This window comes from Taudactylus pleione, unplaced genomic scaffold (assembly GCF_031769625.1).
Source record: "Taudactylus pleione unplaced genomic scaffold, aTauple2 ptg000912l, whole genome shotgun sequence".
NCBI lineage: Eukaryota > Metazoa > Chordata > Amphibia > Anura > Myobatrachidae > Taudactylus > Taudactylus pleione.
Window position 1 is genome coordinate 398,172 of NW_028285313.1, and position 21,147 is coordinate 419,318.

At 46.1% G+C, this 21,147-nt stretch overlaps 1 protein-coding gene across 2 annotated transcripts in view; it reads right to left on the reverse strand.

The window, feature by feature from the left end:
* Positions 1–21,147, reverse strand: part of RAP1GAP (RAP1 GTPase activating protein) — a 269,542-nt gene that overhangs the window by 247,151 nt on the left and 1,244 nt on the right. The gene's annotated exons all lie outside the window — the stretch shown is intronic.

Sequence of the window (21,147 nt, forward strand, 5' to 3'; positions counted from 1 at the left end):
CGCAGAGGCCAACGCGGAGGAGACCGTATTCCTGAAGCCGGAGCTCAGAGGGAAAATTTTTACATAGACCAAAAAATAAATCAGCCACAGTATTCAATCAGCACATTTAGCCATGCACTTTATACACCTGGGGGAGGATTCGCTGAGACTTGTAGTGGCTGCGGTGTGACCAGACAGGAGCCAACTTTCACCCAGTATCAAACCTTGGAAAGAGAGTAAGTGGATAAGGCTCCTGATTCACTACGGATCGCTATTGCGGCTGCGATTACACACGCAGGTCTGCTCCGAAAATATGCTGAGTGCAATCGCAAAGCTGTCGCACAGCCAGCATGGAGACGCCCACTACCGCTATCTCACATGCGTAATACCTCGCAGTCCTGCGTATACATCGGGAACATCGAGTAACATCGGCCCCTCACGCACAATTACACGGGTCTGACTTTACTCAGAAATCGCTAACCTCGTCACACGCAGTGAGTACTCAGGCTGCATATGCCGTCGCAGTGGCTAATTTATCCACGCCCATGTAACGGCGTTCAAATGGACAGGTGCACTTGCGTTTCTCCGACCACTCCCCCGTCACCACCCCCCAAACGCTGATGTCCACTCACTCAATCTGCGATGGCTTTCTTTCTCCGTGTGTGATCACAGGGCGGTCGCATGCTGACTCTCGCACGCGCACTGCAATGCATATACGCATGAGCAGTGTCCGCACCATTGGCTGATCTGCGTACGCTGTTGTGATCCATAGTGAATCAGGCCCAAAGTACCAACCAATCAGCTGCTTACTGTCATTTTTCCAACACAGCCTATAAAGTGACAGTGGTTGATCAGTACTTTATTTCTCTTCGAGCACACAGGAGTAAACCTTGCATTGGCTTTGACAGACGAGCAACCAGGGGTCTATGGGTGGTCTCCATCAATTCCAGAGGAGTCATTGGGCACTAAATCTGCTCCTGTGTTCCTGGTGTCAGTTGTGTGGTCCCTGCCACGGTTCTTACCCCTGCCCCATCGATTCTCTGCAGTGTGACCTTACCAGGCTGGTTTATCCCCTGTACTCTCCTGCTGGAGCTCAGCTCTTCTATACCAGCCGGGCCAACATCCCCGTCCTCAGGGCCTGATTCAGAGCCGCTCGTAAGCGGCCGCTCGTTCGCTCTGAGCGATGTTCGCACAACTGCGCATGCGTATGGGTCGTAATGCGCATGCACAAACCAGTCATTGCGGTCGGAAATCGAGCGCTCGCAAAACAGCGAGGGACTGCTAATTTGATTGACAGAATGTACCGTTTGTGGGTGGTAACAGGGGAGGTGCTTGAAAACGGGGGAGTGGAGATCCGAACGCAGGCGTGCCAAATGGTAAAAAGGGCGTTTAATGGGAGTGCATAATTAATAAAGGAGCGCCATCGACCACGTCACTTGGATGTCTTTTAGCCTGAACTGCTCGCAGTGATAGCGGTAAGAAAAAGCTACCACAAGCACTGCGAGCAGTTCAGATGCCTTTCGATGTTCCCGATTAATCAAATAAATACCGGAGATGACGTGTGATGTGAACGGCAAAGGGGCATCTTTACAAAATAGCGAGCACATTTTTCGTTCGCTCGCTCAGACATAGAGGCGTCAACAAACCGCAATGAGCGAGCGCACAATTTAAATAGCCGGCCCCTTTTTTTTGAACGACCGTCCGCAAATAGCGTCCGGCTCTGAATCAGGCCCTCAGTGTACAAGTGCAATACGGGGCTCTCTACCTGTATATAGCTCCAGGTCTCATTCTCCAAAGTGGAAACAGACATCGGGTGAGTCATGGATGAGTGATGATGTGTGTGCGCGTGCGTCACTCAGACGCGACACTAACACGCAACGGAAGATTTACGGCGTGTACAGAATCGTTGACATGTCTGATCTGTTCAATGTCTCCGGTTCTCTTACATGTCCTTGAAGGACCTCTCTCTTCTCTCTTCGTCAATCTCCCTTCCTGTGCCCAGGATTCAACCCTTTGTCTGACCTTGTTCTCTTTTGTAACTGGCAATATCAGTCCAAATCGCTAGCACTGCTGGCATTCATAAAGCAGAGCTCGGCGTCAGATGGCATCTTGGCTCGGTCGTGGTTCCTGTTATCTGGTGCCCTCTGACTGTACATGAGTGTAATGACAGTTTGGATTCAGCACCAGGGACAGGGAAAATTCCCTCTAAAGCAGCGTGGTGTCAAACTCGGGCCATCCAGCTGCAGTGGAACTACAGATTCCAGCATGCCCAGTATATCAGACTCCATACAATAGAAGCCCCATGGGCCATCCATGCTGTTCGTGAAACAGAGGGCCTGATTCAGAGCCGGACGCTATTTGCACTCGCTCGTTCTGAAAAAGGGGCCGGATATTTAAATAGAGCGCTCGCTCTTTGCGGTCTGTTGATGCCTCTATGTCTGAACGAGCGAATGAAACATGCGCTCGCTATTTTTTAAAAAACGCCCCCTGGCCGCTCGCATCCTACGTTATCTCCGCTATTTATTAGATTAATCGAGTACATCGAAAGGCGTATGAACTGCTCGCAGTGCTTGTGGTAGGATTTTCCTACCGCAATCATGCGAGCAGTTCAGGCTAAAAGACAACCAAGTAACGTGGTCGATGACGCTGCTTTGTTAATTATGCACACCCTTAAAACGCCCGTTTTGACCGTTTGGCACGCCTGCGTTCGGATCACCACTCCCCGTTTTCAAGCACCTTCCCCTGTTACCACCCACAAACGCCTCATTCTGTCACTCAAATTAGCAGGCACTCGCTATTTTGCGAGCACACAATTTCCGACCGCAATGACTGGTTCGCGCATGCATATTACAACCCATACGCAGTTGTGCGAACATCGCTCGGAGCGAACGAGCGGCCGCTTACGAGCAGCTCTGAATCAGGCCCAGAATGCAAAGCTGCCACCTCAACACGTGACTCGCTGTGTATAAAGTATTAACATTACGCATCAGCTCGCAGCTATAAAAATGTATTTATTAGTACCAACAGGACACAGTTTAAGGACATTACGGTGTGACCAGTGGGGAGTGCAGATGTAGATATCCTGATTGATTGATTAGTTGATTGATTAGTTGATTGATTACAATGCTCCACGAAGTACCGGATCTAGTCTGTGTTGCATGGCGCACACCTGAGATTCTGCGGCGCTTTGCCAGTGTAGATGAAATCTTGGCTGAGTGTGGGCTCTGCCATCTGATCTGCATTCCTGCCTTATACGTACACACACACTGGGTACAGCTGGCACCCTCCCTGGGCACAGAGAATAAAAAAAACACACTCACCGCATGGCACTCCTCTAAATGTGGGTAAACAACATCTGCCACTCTGTACCTCCGCAGATTAACCCTCCGCGGCCCGAAGGGATGAGAAGAAATAGGAATAACCTTCCTCTCTCCCATCCTACAGCAGCATCGCTCCCGATTTCTGACAACAGCCATTTAACCGATGTAACGGGTGACTAGGACTTGTTCTAGGTCACACATTAGGACTCTCACCTGGGTCTACAGGCTCATTCCCTAATCTAGATCAGCTCGTATATTACAGTGCACGCTGGTCACAATCCTCCGCTGCAGACCGTCTCTCAGGATCATATAAAACATGTGTAAAACTCCCCCCCCTTCCACCCAGATGATACACACATTAGTACAACAATGGGGCGGATTCAGAAGTGGACGGTAATTCGATTTTCACACAGGTTTCAGATGTGCATGTGCAGATCTGGTTCTGCAATGTTGGGCGCAGTGCGGCTACAGACATCGGTTAAGTGACGGGGGGGGCGGGGTGTGGGTGCACTGCCCGCTTTGCCAAAGCCAGTGGTTGCATCCTCGGGCACAGTATCACTGGCCCCAGCAGCGATGGTGCTGCGCCTTTTGATGCAGTCAGCGGATCTGAGGAAACCAGCAGTGGGGCGTCATTTTACACAAGATGCCACCTGCTGCATTAGCATTTATACTCAGATCCTCTGAGTCCGAGGTTGCAGCAAAGATCCGCACCACGTCCTCCTCAATTTCCAATGTTCTAACAGTCAGCATGCAGTTCTGCCCTCCAAGATGGCGGCATCTACTCGGACCAAGAATGATGCATCTTTTTGCCGGATTAGGGCATTCCTACCTAATCTAGGCCTGGGCACGGTCATGTATCATTGACTGTACACGCATGCAAAAAGGGCATTTTATTTTGCAGGACAAGATATGTAAAGGATAACCGGGGAAAGGGACATTTAGGAGGCGATTATTCTCAGATCCTCTATGGACCGGATTCAAAGTTGTACGGTATTGCATGGCCGCAGGGAAGCGCTTGCGTGATACCGTATCACTAATATGCAAGTGCAGCAGAAGCCGTCTGGTGTAAATAGCCACCTCCTGACACCATCACAGATCTGAGTGCTGCGTCCTGAGATGCATCAACGGATCTTCGGCGAGACCATCTGCAATCTGAGTAACCCAGAAGTTACTCAGATTGCCTCTCGCAGCTCCGTAGCCGAGGCCAGGATGTCTGCGTTGGAAGACACACACCCTGGCCCCCGCACTCACAGAAAGTGGGGGAGTTTCGTCCCCGTTTTCCGGAACAAAGACCGGTCTCACTCACTCTCAAACACCCACAGCCGGTCAATCAGGCTGCGACTTTGGGGAACTGTAAGAGATCTCACAGTATAAATCCTGTGCATGCACCGACCTTCTGGGGGAGGGGGGACACCCGAATCAGAAATTTGGTCATGAATCAGAGAGGAGATGGCCAAAAGATGAATTAGCACATGTATCGAACAGACTTTTGTTCCAGCTGGAATCTTGTTCCATATCGCCTGCATTCCATATACCCATCTTCTTCTGCCCGCTGCTGGCGGGCACCCTGTCTCACATCTGCTTGAGCTGCCATAAGCTACGATTGTTTTGCCATAAAATTCCCTCTCATCACCAATATACCCTGCGCTCTGCTCCCCATCCAATTCCAGAAGGTCCTAGGTACACTCAAACACTCATATACTCGCTGCATCTAGATGCCTCATATCCCTTAACTGAGAACAACCTAATCTGCCAGCGCTCCCTGCTTCAGGACCGTCAATTTGCCCCTACATGGAACGCTTGGTTCTAGCCCCATACGCTGTGTTCCGGTCACATTACCAGGGATTCTGTCCGATACAACCAAGGTGGAGAGTGACTCTGTTAACTTGGCTAACTGTTCACCAACTTCGTCCGATTCCAGGACATTCACACAAGTACGATTCCATCATTTCCACAGTGTTTTAGATCCGTCCATCTGTTGATAATGTAATCTCCTTGTACATGGGGCTAAAGCAGGCTGGGGAGTCAGTCTCCATTTTACACATATAATGCAGACATAATCTCATGTCAGTACAGTCAGTGTAATGCTCTGCATTAGCAGAATTCAGGCTCTCACCTAATAACATTCCCCTCCCGTCACATAGTGCCAGCATCAGGCTCCGAGTCCTGGAGGTGACGCAGCTGTACGCACTGACACAATGCAGAACCAGCACATGTTATGTAAGTTCCCCCCCCCCCCCGGGTGTCAGCATGTGTTATATCAGGAGCTGCAATCACAAGTCACATAGCGGACATCGGAATCACCTTTGCCAGGAGTCTCTATATGTACATAGACACAGACCAACACAGAGTCAGCATTTGCATTTTTGCCAGAATTATATTTTATGATTAAAATGCCCCGGGGTCTCTGCCCTGAGATTACAGTACCTAGGAAATTGTCAACTCTTTTTCTAATCCCTGTTACAAATCCCTGGGTGGAATTGTGGGAAAGGATGGAGTATCAGTACCCTATACTGTCCTGGGACTCAGATTACAGTCCCTGGATGGGGTGCAGGGAGAGGAGGGAGGACCAGCACCCTAGACAGTCCTGGGATTCAGATTACAGACCCTTGATGGGGTGGAGGGAGAGGAGGGAGGACTAGTACTCCATACAGTCTAGGGACTCAAATTACAGTCCTTAGATGGAGTAGAGGGAATGGAGGGAGGACTAGCACTCCATACAGTCCTGGGAACAGATTACAGTCCCTAGATGGAGTGGAGGGAAAGCAGTGTGGACCAGCACTTTATACAGTCCTGGGACCCAGATTACAGTCCCTAGATTGGGTGGAGGGAAAGGAGGGAGGACCAGCACCCTATACAGTTCTGTGACTCAGACTATAGTCCATGGATGGAGTGGAGGGAAAGGATCATGGACGAGCACCCCGTACAGTCCTGGGACTCAGATTACAGTCCCTGGATGGAGTGTAGGAAAAGCAGCGTGGATCAGCACCTCATACAGTCCTGGGACCCAGATTGCAGTCCCTACACTGGGTGGAGGGAAAGGAGGGAGGATCAAGCACCCTATACAGTTCTGTGACTCAGACTATAGTCCATGGATGGAGTGGAGGGAAAGGATCATGGACCAGCACCCCATACAGTCCTGGGACTCATATTACAGTCTCTGGATGGAGTGTAGGGAAAGGAGGAAGGGCCAGCACACCATACAGTAATGGGATTCATATTACAGTCCCTGGATGGAGAGGTGGGAAGAAGGGAAGGCCAGCACTCCATACAGTCCTGGGACTCAGATTACAGTCCCTGGATGGAGAGGTGGGAAGAAGGGAAGGCCAGCACTCCATACAGTCCTTGGCTCAGATTACAGTCCCTGGATGGAGTGGAGGAAAAGGAGGAAGGGCCAGCACTCCATACAGTAATGGGATTCATATTACAGTCCCTGGATGGAGAGGTGGGAAGAAGGGAAGGCCAGCACTCCATACAGTCCTGGGACTCAGATTACAGTCCCTGGATGGAGAGGTGGGAAGAAGGGAAGGCCAGCACTCCATTTAGTCCTGGGACTCAGATTACAGTCCCTTGATGGAGAGGTGGGAAGAAGGGAAAGCCAGCACTCCATTTAGTCCTGGGACTCAGATTACAGTCCCTGGATGGAGAGGTGGGAAGAAGGGAAGGCCAGCACTCCATTTAGTCCTGGGACTCAGATTACAGTCCCTGGATGGAGAGGCGGGAAGAAGGGAAGGCCAGCACTCCATTTAGTCCTGGGACTCAGATTACAGTCCCTTAATGGAGAGGTGGGAAGAAGGGAAGGCCAGCACTCCATACAGTCCTGGGACTCAGATTACAGTCCCTGGATGGAGAGGCAGGAAGAAGGGAGGACTAGCACTCTATACAGTCCTGGGAACAGATTACAGTCCCTAGATGGAGTGGAGGGAAAGCAGTGTGGACCAGCACTTTATACAGTCCTGGGACCCAGATTACAGTCCCTAGATTGGGTGGAGGGAAAGGAGGGAGGACCAGCACCCTATACAGTTCTGTGACTCAGACTATAGTCCATGGATGGAGTGGAGGGAAAGGATCATGGACGAGCACCCCAGACAGTCCTGGGACTCAGATTACAGTCCCTGGATGGAGTGTAGGAAAAGCAGCGTGGACCAGCACTCCATACAGTCCTGGGACCCAGATTACAGTCTCTGGATGGAGTGTAGGGAAAGGAGGAAGGGCCAGCACTCCATATAGTAATGGGATTCATATTACAGTCCCTGGATGGAGAGGTGGGAAGAAGGGAAGGCCAGCACTCCATACAGTCCTGGGACTCAGATTACAGTCCCTGGATGGAGAGGTGGGAAGAAGGGAAGGCCAGCACTGCATACAGTCCTTGGCTCAGATTACAGTCCCTGGATGGAGTGGAGGAAAAGGAGGAAGGGCCAGCACTCCATACAGTAATGGGATTCATATTACAGTCCCTGGATGGAGAGGTGGGAAGAAGGGAAGGCCAGCACTCCATACAGTCCTGGGACTCAGATTACAGTCCCTGGATGAAGATTACAGTACCTGGGAAGAAGGGAAGGCCAGCACTCCATACAGTCCTGGGACTCAGATTACAGTCAATGGATGGAGAGGTGGGAAGAAGGGAAGGCCAGCACTCCATAGAGTATTGGCACTCAGATTACAGCCCAGGTGATAAGTGTACATAGATTCCCAATTTAGGGGTGGTTGACAGCAGCAGATCTCTATCTGGGCACTAAAATGATAAATATGACATGAAGGGAGGAGAAACACTGTGGATTCCGAACACATTTTCGACAAGAGACTTTGTATATGACCGTGTGCAGGACTTTAGGACACATAAAGGAAAGAGTTACAGTTTGTCTTCTTGAAAACCCATGAACACAAAAGTTTGTGTGAGCCCAGATCGTGCCCCTGACCCCCTGCTTATTGGTCCTTGGTATCACATGTATTTTCCTGATGCCCCCGTGGCTTGCGGGGCTGAGCTCATCCTCACAATACTCATTCCTGCTCTCTGCGGCAGCCTGAGCATTCGCTAATTAGGTCACTGGCTGTTAATAAGTGGGCTCTTAGCTACAATTAATGGAATCAATTGTGCTTGGTTTGCAAATTCAAGAGTCATACGCTCCTCCGCACACCATGCTGGAATTATTATACAGATAGCGTTATAGTCCCATGGTTACATCATTATCAGTAAGGGAACACAGTTACATCTGCGCGGTCACTTACACGCAATGTATGATGGATTCTCTTCATTAGTACAGATAAACGGGTTTATAGTGAGACGTACCACATGTGCAAACACCATAATGCATCACCTGCACTCTCCATATACCCCTCCATCATTTATTACGCAGCATACCTATATCGAATAACAATTTATAGATATCTCTCTCATATTATAAATATATATATATATTATATATACATACACAGTATATACTGTATATATAGTCACATACATACACACTTTCTAACATATCTGCACCCTACACAATTAGGGGTCCATACAATTAGCTATACTAACTGTAGACCCTGTATCGTGTATTATAATTCCGGGCTGCACTAAAGCACCTGATCATGGGGCGAATTTAGGGTGGCACAATAGCACACTGCGAGCATCGCCGGCAATTCACCCCTAATTAAATTCAAACCTTAAAATAAAACCCAAAGAGGAGCGACGTACCAACTTAGCAAAACCATGACTTTTATAGGAGGGTCTCATCTTCGCTAATAGCTAAATCGCAGCGTTACAGCTGCCCAGTACCTCCTGCTACACTGAGCAGACTGTGTGTTCCCTACATGCAACATAAACTTGCATTTGAATCTCAGCGTGGTCTGTCCAGGTGCAAATTTGCCCACTTTGGGTTTAATTTAGAGTTATGGTGCATACACACGGGACGACCGTCAGCGATAACGATATTGCTGAACGATCTCCTGGGTGTGCTGGATGATCGATATCGATCATCCAGCACACCACCAACGACGGCCAATCGTTGCTCGTGGGTCCCTATAGTAACCTGGTCGATATCGCCCAGGTTGGCCTGCATGCACGAGCGATGGGCGATATCGTTATCATCCATACATGCCCACGCATTGCTTTCGTTGGTGGGTTGGAAGGGTCCAAAAAATGCACGATATAAACGATAACGAGCATTTTAATTGTCCCGTGTGTACGCACCCATATGTATCATATGAGACTGTAATGAATGTAGCCAGTAATATAGAAACAGTCCTATGGACTTCGTAAAGAGCGTTAAATAAGACATAGCTACTAATATGTCAGTACTTACGTTCACACATTTATACCTCCCAACTGTAGGAGAACACAAACCGGGATGGGGGCTTGACTTCAGAACATCACTATAGGCCTCCTGTGGGCAGACCAGTCCCCGAGTTGACATACTGTGTGCAACTCAGGAAGCTGCAACTGTCCAGAGCGGGGTCTCCTGTTACCTGATTACATCAGGAAGAATCGCTCCCTTTAGTGTGAATAGGAAAGAGCGACCACATCGCTGGACAGAGAGAGGCACTGAGGTTCAGCGGAGCTATATCACTGGGGTAGTCTTCATTCTAGCACCAAGCGCCTGTCACACCCCGTGCAGTTCCACTTTCCTGCCTGGGATGTCACTCTCTGCTCTGGTGCTTCTACCATGCTACGCTGATGCAACAAACTGCTCAGATACAGACCAGAGTGTGCTAGAAGAACCAGAGCAGAAAGCGACACCCCAGACAGGAAAGAGGAACTGCATGTGCTGTAACAGGTGCAGGGTGATAGAATGAAGACTACTGGGGTGATGAAAAGTCGAAGCGAAGTAAAACGCTATACTAAACTCGGACCAAAATATACAGTGTATATAATAGGAGGCAGCAGGAGTACATAATCACCATATACAGTGTATATAATAGGCAGCAGCAGGAGCACACTCACCATATACAGTGTATATAATAGGCGGCGGCAGGAGCACACTCACCATATACAGTGTATATAATAGGCGGCGGCAGGAGCACACTCACCATATACAGTGTATATAATAGGCAGCAGCAGGTGCACACTCACCATATACAGTGTATATAATAGGTGGCAGCAGGAGTACATAATCACCATATAAAGTGTATATAATAGGCGGCAGCAGGAGCACACTCACCATATACAGTGTATATAATAGGCAGCAGCAGGAGCACACTCACCATATACAGTGTATATAATAGGCAGCAGCAGGAGCACACTCACCATATACAGTGTATATAATAAGCGGCAGCAGGAGTACATAATCACCATATACAGTGTATATAATAGGAGGCAGCAGGAGCACACTCACCATATACAGTCTATATAATAGGCAGCAGCAGGTGCACACTCACCATATACAGTGTATATAATAGGAGGCAGCAGGAGCACACTCACTATATACAGTGTATATAATAGGAGGCAGCAGGCACACACTCACCATATACAGTGTAAATAATAGGCGGCAGCAGGAGCGCACACTCACCATATACAATGTATATAATAGGCGGCAGCAGGTGCACACTCACCATATACAGTGTATATAATAGGAGGCAGCAGGAGCACACTCACCATATACAATGTATATAATAGGCGGCAGCAGGTGTACACTCACCATATACAGTGTATATAATAGGCAGCAGCAGGTGCACACTCACCATATACAGTGTATATAATAGGCAGCAGCAGGTGCACACTCACCATATACAATGTATATAATAGGCGGCAGCAGGTGCACACTCACCATATACAGTGTATATAATAGGCAGCAGCAGGTGCACACTCACCATACACAGTGTATATAATAGGCAGCAGCAGGTGCACACTCACCATATACAGTGTATATAATAGGAGCCAGCAGGAGCACACTCACCATATACAGTGTATATAATAGGAGGCAGCAGGCACACACTCACCATATACAGTGTAAATAATAGGCAGCAGCAGGTGCACACTCACCATATACAATGTATATAATAGGCGGCAGCAGGAGCGCACTCACCATATACAGTGTATATAATAGGAGACAGCAGGCGCACACTCACCATATACAGTGTATATAATAGGCAGCAGCAGGTGCACACTAACCATATACAGTGTATATAATAGGAGGCAGCAGGAGCACACTCACCATATACAGTGTATATAATAGGCGGCAGCAGGAGCACACTCACCATATACAGTGTATATAATAGGCAGCAGCAGGTGCACACTCACCATATACAGTGTATATAATAGGCAGCAGCAGGTGCACACTCACCTTATACAGTGTATATAATAGGAGGCAGCAGGAGCACACACTCACCATATACAGTGTATATAATAGGCGGCAGCAGGAGCACATAATCACCATATACAGTGTATATAATAGGCGGCAGCAGGAGCACATAATCACCATATACAGTGTATATAATAGGAGGCAGCAGGAGCACACTCACCATATACAGTGTATATAATAGGAGGCAACAGGCACACACTCACCATATACAGTGTAAATAATAGGCAGCAGCAGGAGCGCACACTCACCATATACAATGTATATAATAGGCGGCAGCAGGAGCGCACACTCACCATATACAAAGTATATAATAGGCGGCAGCAGGTTCACACTCACCATATACAGTGTATATAATAGGAGACAGCAGGAGCACACTCACCATATACAATGTATATAATAGGCGGCAGCAGGAGCACACTCACCATATACAATGTATATAATAGGCGGCAGCAGGAGCGCACACTCACCATATACAGTGTATATAATAGGCAGCAGCAGGAGCACACTCACCATATACAGTGTATATAATAGGCGGCAGCAGGAGCACACTCACCATACACAGTGTATATAATAGGGAGCAGCAGGAGCACACTCACCATATACAGTGTATATAATAGGCGGCAGCAGGAGCACACTCACCATATACAGTGTATATAATAGGGAGAAGCAGGTGCACACTCACCATATACAATGTATATAATAGGCAGCAGCAGGTGCACACTCACCATATACAATGTATATAATAGGAGGCAGCAGGTGCACACTCACCATATATAATGTATATAATAGGCGGCAACAGGAGTACATAATCACCATATACAGTGTATATAATAGGCAGCAGCAGTTGCACACTCACCATATACAGTGTATATAATAGGCAGCAGCAGGAGCACACACTCACCATATACAGTGTATATAATAGGCGGCAACAGCAGGCACACACTCACCATATACAGTGTATATAATAAGCGGCAGCAGGAGCACACACTCACCATATACAGTGTATATAATAAGCGGCAGCAGGAGCACACACTCACCATATACAGTGTATATAATAGGCAGCAGCAGGAGCGCACACTCACCATATACAGTGTATATAATAGGAGGCAGCAGGTGCACACTCACCATATACAGTGTATATAATAAGCGGCAGCAGGAGCACACACTCACCATATACAGTGTATATAATAAGCGGCAGCAGGAGCACATAATCACCATATACAGTGTATATAATAGGAGGCAGCAGGTGCAAACTCACCATATATAGTGTATATAATAGGCAGCAGCAGGTGCACACTCACCATATACAATGTATATATAATAGGCGGCAGCAGGAGCGCACACTCACCATATACAGTGTATATAATAGGCAGCAGCAGGTGCACACTCACCATATACAGTGTATATAATAGGCAGCAGCAGGTGCACACTCACCATATACAGTGTATATAATAGGCGGCAGCAGGAGCACACTCACCATATACAGTGTATATAATAGGCAGCAGCAGGTGCACACTCACCATATACAGTGTATATAACAGGCAGCAGCAGGTGCACACTCACCATATACAGTGTATATAATAAGCGGCAGCAGGAGCACACTCACCATATACAATGTATACAATAGGCGGCAGCAGGAGCGCACACTCACCATATACAGTGTATATAATAGGCAGCAGCAGGTGCACACTCACCATATACAGTGTATATAATAGGAGACAGCAGGAGCGCACACTCATCATATACAGTGTATATAATAGGCAGCAGCAGGAGCACACACTCACCATATACAGTGTATATAATAGGCGGCAGCAGGAGCACACTCACCATATACAGTGTATATAATAGACAGCAGGAGCACATAATCACCATATACAGTGTATATAATAGGCGGCAGCAGGAGCACACTCACCATATACAGTGTATATAATAGGCAGCAGTAGGTGCACACACTCACCATATACAATGTATATAATAGGAGACAGCAGGTGCACACTCACCATATACAATGTATATAATAGGCGGCAGCAGGTGCACACTCACCATATACAGTGTATATAATAGGCAGCAGTAGGTGCACACACTCATCATATACAATGTATATAATAGGAGACAGCAGGTGCACACTCACCATATACAATGTATATAATAGGCGGCAGCAGGTGCACACTCACCATATACAGTGTATATAATAGGCAGCAGCAGGTGCACACTCACCAAATACAGTGTATATAATAGGCAGCAGTAGGTGCACACACTCACCATATACAATGTATATAATAGGCAGCAGCAGGTGCACACTCACCATATACAATGTATATAATAGGCGGCAGCAGGAGCACATATTCACCATATACAGTGTATATAATAGGCAGCAGCAGGTGCACACTCACCATATACAGTGTATATAATAGGCAGCAGTAGGTGCACACACTCACCATATACAATGTATATAATAGGCAGCAGCAGGCACACACTCACCATATACAATGTATATAATAGGCGGCAGCAGGTGCACACTCACCATATAGAATGTATATAATAGGCGGCAACAGGAGCACATAATCACCATATACAGTGTATATAATAGTCGGCAGCAGGTGCACACTTCCCATATACAATATATATAATAGGCGGCAACAGGAGCACATAATCACCATATACAGTGTATATAATAGGAGACAGCAGGTGCACACTCACCATATACAGTGTATATAATAGGAGGCAGCAGGTGCACACTCACCATATACAATGTATATAATAGGAGGCAGCAGCAGGAGCACACTCACCATATATAGTGTATATAATAGGAAGAAGCAGGAGCACACTCACCATATACAGTGTATATAATAGGTGGCAGCAGGTGCACACTCATCATATACAATGTATATAATAGGCAGCTGAAGGAACACACTCACCATATACAGTGTATATAATAGGAGGCAGCAGGAGCACACACTCACCATATACAGTGTATATAATAGGCAGCAGCAGGTGCACACTCACCATATACAGTGTATATAATAGGCGGCAGCAGGAGCGCACACTCACCATATACAGTGTATATAATAGGCAGCAGCAGGTGCACACTCACCATATACAGTGTATATAATAGGGAGCAGCAGGAGCACACTCACCATATACAGTGTATATAATAGGGAGCAGCAGGTGCACACTCACCATATACAATGTATATAATAGGGAGCAGCAGGTGCACACTCACCATATACAGTGTATATAATAGACAGCAGGAGCACATAATCACCATATACAGTGTATATAATAGGCAGCAGCAGGTGCACACTCACCATATACAGTGTATATAATAGGCAGCTGTAGGTGCACACACTCACCATATACAATGTATATAATAGGCAGCAGCAGGTGCACACTCACCATATACAGTGTATATAATAGGCAGCAGCAGGTGCACACTCACCATATACAGTGTATATAATAGGCAGCAGCAGGTGCACACTCACCATATACAGTGTATATAATAGGTGGCAGCAGGAGCACACACTCACCATATCCAATGTATATAATAGGCAGCAGCAGGTGCACACTCACCATATACAATGTATATAATAGGCGGCAGCAGGAGCACATAATCACCATATACAGTGTATATAATAGGCAGCAGCAGGTGCACACTCACCATATACAGTGTATATAATAGGCAGCAGTAGGTGCACACACTCACCATATACAATGTATATAATAGGCAGCAGCAGGTGCATACTCACCATATACAATGTATATAATAGGCGGCAGCAGGTGCACACTCACCATATACAATGTATATAATAGGCGGCAGCAGAAGCAGCACACTCACCATATATAGTGTATATAATAGGAAGAAGCAGGAGCACACTCACCATATACAGTGTATATAATAGGTGGCAGCAGGTGCACACTCATCATATATAATGTATATAATAGACAGCAGGAGCACATAATCACCATATACAGTGTATATAATAGGCGGCAGCAGGAGCACACTCACCATATACAATGTATATAATAGGCGGCAGCAGGTGCACACTCACCATATACAGTGTATATAATAGGCAGCAGTAGGTGCACACACTCACCATATACAATGTATATAATAGGAGACAGCAGGCGCACACACTCACCATATACAGTGTATATAATAGGCAGCAGTAGGTGCACACACTCACCATATACAATGTATATAATAGGAGACAGCAGGTGCACACTCACCATATACAATGTATATAATAGGCGGCAGCAGGAGCACATATTCACCATATACAGTGTATATAATAGGCAGCAGCAGGTGCACACTCACCATATACAGTGTATATAATAGGCAGCAGTAGGTGCACACACTCACCATATACAATGTATATAATAGGCAGCAGCAGGTGCACACTCACCATATACAGTGTATATAATAGGCAGCAGCAGGCGCACACTCACCATATACAATGTATATTATAGGCGGCAGCAGGAGCACATAATCACCATATACAGTGTATATAATAGGCAGCAGCAGGTGCACACTCACCATATACAGTGTATATAATAGGCAGCAGCAGGCGCACACTCACCATATACAATGTATATTATAGGCGGCAGCAGGAGCACATAATCACCATATACAGTGTATATAATAGGTGGCAGCAGGAGCACACACTCACCATATACAATGTATATAATAGGCGGCAGCAGGTGCACACTCACCATATTCAATGTATATAATAGGCGGCAACAGGAGCACATAATCACCATATACAGTGTATATAATAGGCGGCAGCAGGTGCACACTCACCATATACAATATATATAATAGGCGGCAACAGGAGCACATAATCACCATATACAGTGTATATAATAGGAGACAGCAGGTGCACACTCACCATATACAGTGTATATAATAGGAGGCAGCAGGTGCACACTCACCATATACAATGTATATAATAGGAGGCAGCAGAAGGAGCACACTCACCATATATAGTGTATATAATAGGAAGAAGCAGGAGCACACTCACCATATACAGTGTATATAATGGGCGGCAGCAGGAGCGCACACTCACCATATACAGTGTATATAATAGGCAGCAGCAGGTGCACACTCACCATATACAGTGTATATAATAGGGAGCAGCAGGAGCACACTCACCATATACAGTGTATATAATAGGCGGCAGCAGGAGCGCACACTCACCATATACAGTGTATATAATAGACAGCAGCAGGTGCACACTCACCATATACAGTGTATATAATAGGCAGCAGCAGGTGCACACTCACCATATACAGTGTATATAATAGGGAGCAGCAGGAGCACACTCACCATATACAGTGTATATAATAGGGAGCAGCAGGTGCACACTCACCATATACAGTGTATATAATAGGGAGCAGCAGGTGCACACTCACCATATACAGTGTATATAATAGACAGCAGGAGCACATAATCACCATATACAGTGTATATAATAGGCGGCAGCAGGAGCACATAATCACCATATACAGTGTATATAATAGGCAGCAGCAGGTGCACACTCACCATATACAGTGTATATAATAGGCAGCAGTAGGTGCACACACTCACCATATACAATGTATATAATAGGAGACAGCAGGTGCACACTCACCATATACAGTGTATATAATAGGCAGCAGCAGGTGCACACTCACCATATACAATGTATATAATAGGCGGCAGCAGGAGCACATAATCACCATATACAGTGTATATAATAGGCAGCAGCAGGTGCACACTCACCATATACAGTGTATATAATAGGCAGCAGCAGGCGCACACTCACCATATACAATGTATATTATAGGCGGCAGCAGGAGCACATAATCACCATATACAGTGTATATAATAGGTGGCAGCAGGAGCACACACTCACCATATACAATGTATATAATAGGCGGCAGCAGGTGCACACTCACCATATTCAATGTATATAATAGGCGGCAACAGGAGCACATAATCACCATATACAGTGTATATAATAGGCGGCAGCAGGTGCACACTCACCATATACAATATATATAATAGGCGGCAACAGGAGCACATAATCACCATATACAGTGTATATAATAGGAGACAGCAGGTGCACACTCACCATATACAGTGTATATAATAGGAGGCAGCAGGTGCACACTCACCATATACAATGTATATAATAGGAGGCAGCAGAAGGAGCACACTCACCATATATAGTGTATATAATAGGAAGAAGCAGGAGCACACTCACCATATACAGTGTATATAATGGGCGGCAGCAGGAGCGCACACTCACCATATACAGTGTATATAATAGGCAGCAGCAGGTGCACACTCACCATATACAGTGTATATAATAGGGAGCAGCAGGAGCACACTCACCATATACAGTGTATATAATAGGCGGCAGCAGGAGCGCACACTCACCATATACAGTGTATATAATAGACAGCAGCAGGTGCACACTCACCATATACAGTGTATATAATAGGCAGCAGCAGGTGCACACTCACCATATACAGTGTATATAATAGGGAGCAGCAGGAGCACACTCACCATATACAGTGTATATAATAGGGAGCAGCAGGTGCACACTCACCATATACAGTGTATATAATAGGGAGCAGCAGGTGCACACTCACCATATACAGTGTATATAATAGACAGCAGGAGCACATAATCACCATATACAGTGTATATAATAGGCGGCAGCAGGAGCACATAATCACCATATACAGTGTATATAATAGGCAGCAGCAGGTGCACACTCACCATATACAGTGTATATAATAGGCAGCAGTAGGTGCACACACTCACCATATACAATGTATATAATAGGAGACAGCAGGTGCACACTCACCATATACAGTGTATATAATAGGCAGCAGCAGGTGCACACTCACCATATACAATGTATATAATAGGCGGCAGCAGGAGCACATAATCACCATATACAGTGTATATAATAGGCAGCAGCAGGTGCACACTCACCATATACAGTGTATATAATAGGCAGCAGCAGGTGCACACTCACCATATACAGTGTATATTATAGGCGGCAGCAGGAGCACATAATCACCATATACAGTGTATATAATAGGTGGCAGCAGGAGCACACACTCACCATATACAATGTATATAATAGGCGGCAGCAGGTGCACACTCACCATATACAATGTATATAATAGGCGGCAGCAGGAGCACATAATCACCATATACAGTGTATATAATAGGCAGCAGCAGGTGCACACTCACCATATACAGTGTATATAATAGGCAGCAGCAGGCGCACACTCACCATATACAATGTATATTATAGGCGGCAGCAGGAGCACATAATCACCATATACAGTGTATATAATAGGTGGCAGCAGGAGCACACACTCACCATATACAATGTATATAATAGGCGGCAGCAGGTGCACACTCACCATATTCAATGTATATAATAGGCGGCAACAGGAGCACATAATCACCATATACAGTGTATATAATAGGCGGCAGCAGGTGCACACTCACCATATACAATATATATAATAGGCGGCAACAGGAGCACATAATCACCATATACAGTGTATATAATAGGAGACAGCAGGTGCACATTCACCATATACAGTGTATATAATAGGAGGCAGCAGGTGCACACTCACCATATACAATGTATATAATAGGAGGCAGCAGAAGGAGCACACTCACCATATATAGTGTATATAATAGGAAGAAGCAGGAGCACACTCACCATATACAGTGTATATAATGGGCGGCAGCAGGAGCGCACACTCACCATATACAGTGTATATAATAGGCAGCAGCAGGTGCACACTCACCATATACAGTGTATATAATAGGGAGCAGCAGGAGCACACTCACCATATACAGTGTATATAATAGGCGGCAGCAGGAGCGCACACTCACCATATACAGTGTATATAATAGGCAGCAGCAGGTGCACACTCACCATATACAGTGTATATAATAGGCAGCAGCAGGTGCACACTCACCATATACAGTGTATATAATAGGGAGCAGCAGGAGCACACTCACCATATACAGTGTATATAATAGGGAGCAGCAGGTGCACACTCACCATATACAGTGTATATAATAGGGAGCAGCAGGTGCACACTCACCATATACAGTGTATATAATAGACAGCAGGAGCACATAATCACCATATACAGTGTATATAATAGGCGGCAGCAGGAGCACATAATCACCATATACAGTGTATATAATAGGCAGCAGCAGGTGCACACTCACCATATACAGTGTATATAATAGGCAGCAGTAGGTGCACACACTCACCATATACAATGTATATAATAGGAGACAGCAGGTGCACACTCACCATATACAGTGTATATAATAGGCAGCAGCAGGTGCACACTCACCATATACAATGTATATAATAGGCGGCAGCAGGAGCACATAATCACCATATACAGTGTATATAATAGGCAGCAGCAGGTGCACACTCACCATATACAGTGTATATAATAGGCAGCAGCAGGTGCACACTCACCATATACAGTGTATATAATAGGTGGCAGCAGGAGCACACACTCACCATATACAATGTATATAATAGGCGGCAGCAGGTGCACACTCACCATATACAATGTATATAATAGGCGGCAACAGGAGCACATAATCACCATATACAGTGTATATAATAGGCGGCAGCAGGAGTACACTCACCATATACAGTGTATATAATAGGAGGCAGCAGGAGTACATAATCACCATATACAGTGTATATAATAGGCGGCAGCAGGTGCACACTCACCATATACAATGTATATAATAGGCGGCAACAAGAGCACATAATCACCATATACAGTGTATATAATAGGCGGCAGCAGGTGCACACTCACCATATACAATATATATAATAGGCGGCAACAGGAGCACATAATCACCATATACAGTGTATATAATAGGAGGCAGCAGGTGCACACTCACCATATACAGTGTATATAATAGGAGGCAGCAGGTGCACACTCACCATATACAGTGTATATAATAGGCAGCAGTAGGTGTACACACTCACCGTATACAATGTATATAATAGGAGGCAGCAGAAGGAGCACACTCACCATATATAGTGTATATAATAGGAAGAAGCAGGAGCACAGTCACCATATACAGTGTATATAATAGGAGACAGCAGGTCCACACTCACCATATACAGTGTATATAATAGGCAGCAGCAGGTGCACACACTCACCATATACAGTGTATATAATAGGTGGCAGCAGGTGCACACTCATCATATACAATGTATATAATAGGCAGCAGCAGGTGCACACTCACCATATACAGTGTATATAATAGGTGGCAGCAGGTGCACACTCATCATATACAATGTATATAATAGGCAGCAGCAGGTGCACACTCACCATATACAGTGTATATAATAGGCGGCAGCAGGTGCACACTCACCATATACAATATACATAATAGGCGGCAACAGGAGCACATACTCACCATATACAGTGTATATAATAGGAGGCAGCAGGAGCACACACTCACCATATACAATGTATATAATAGGCGGCAGCAGGTGCAC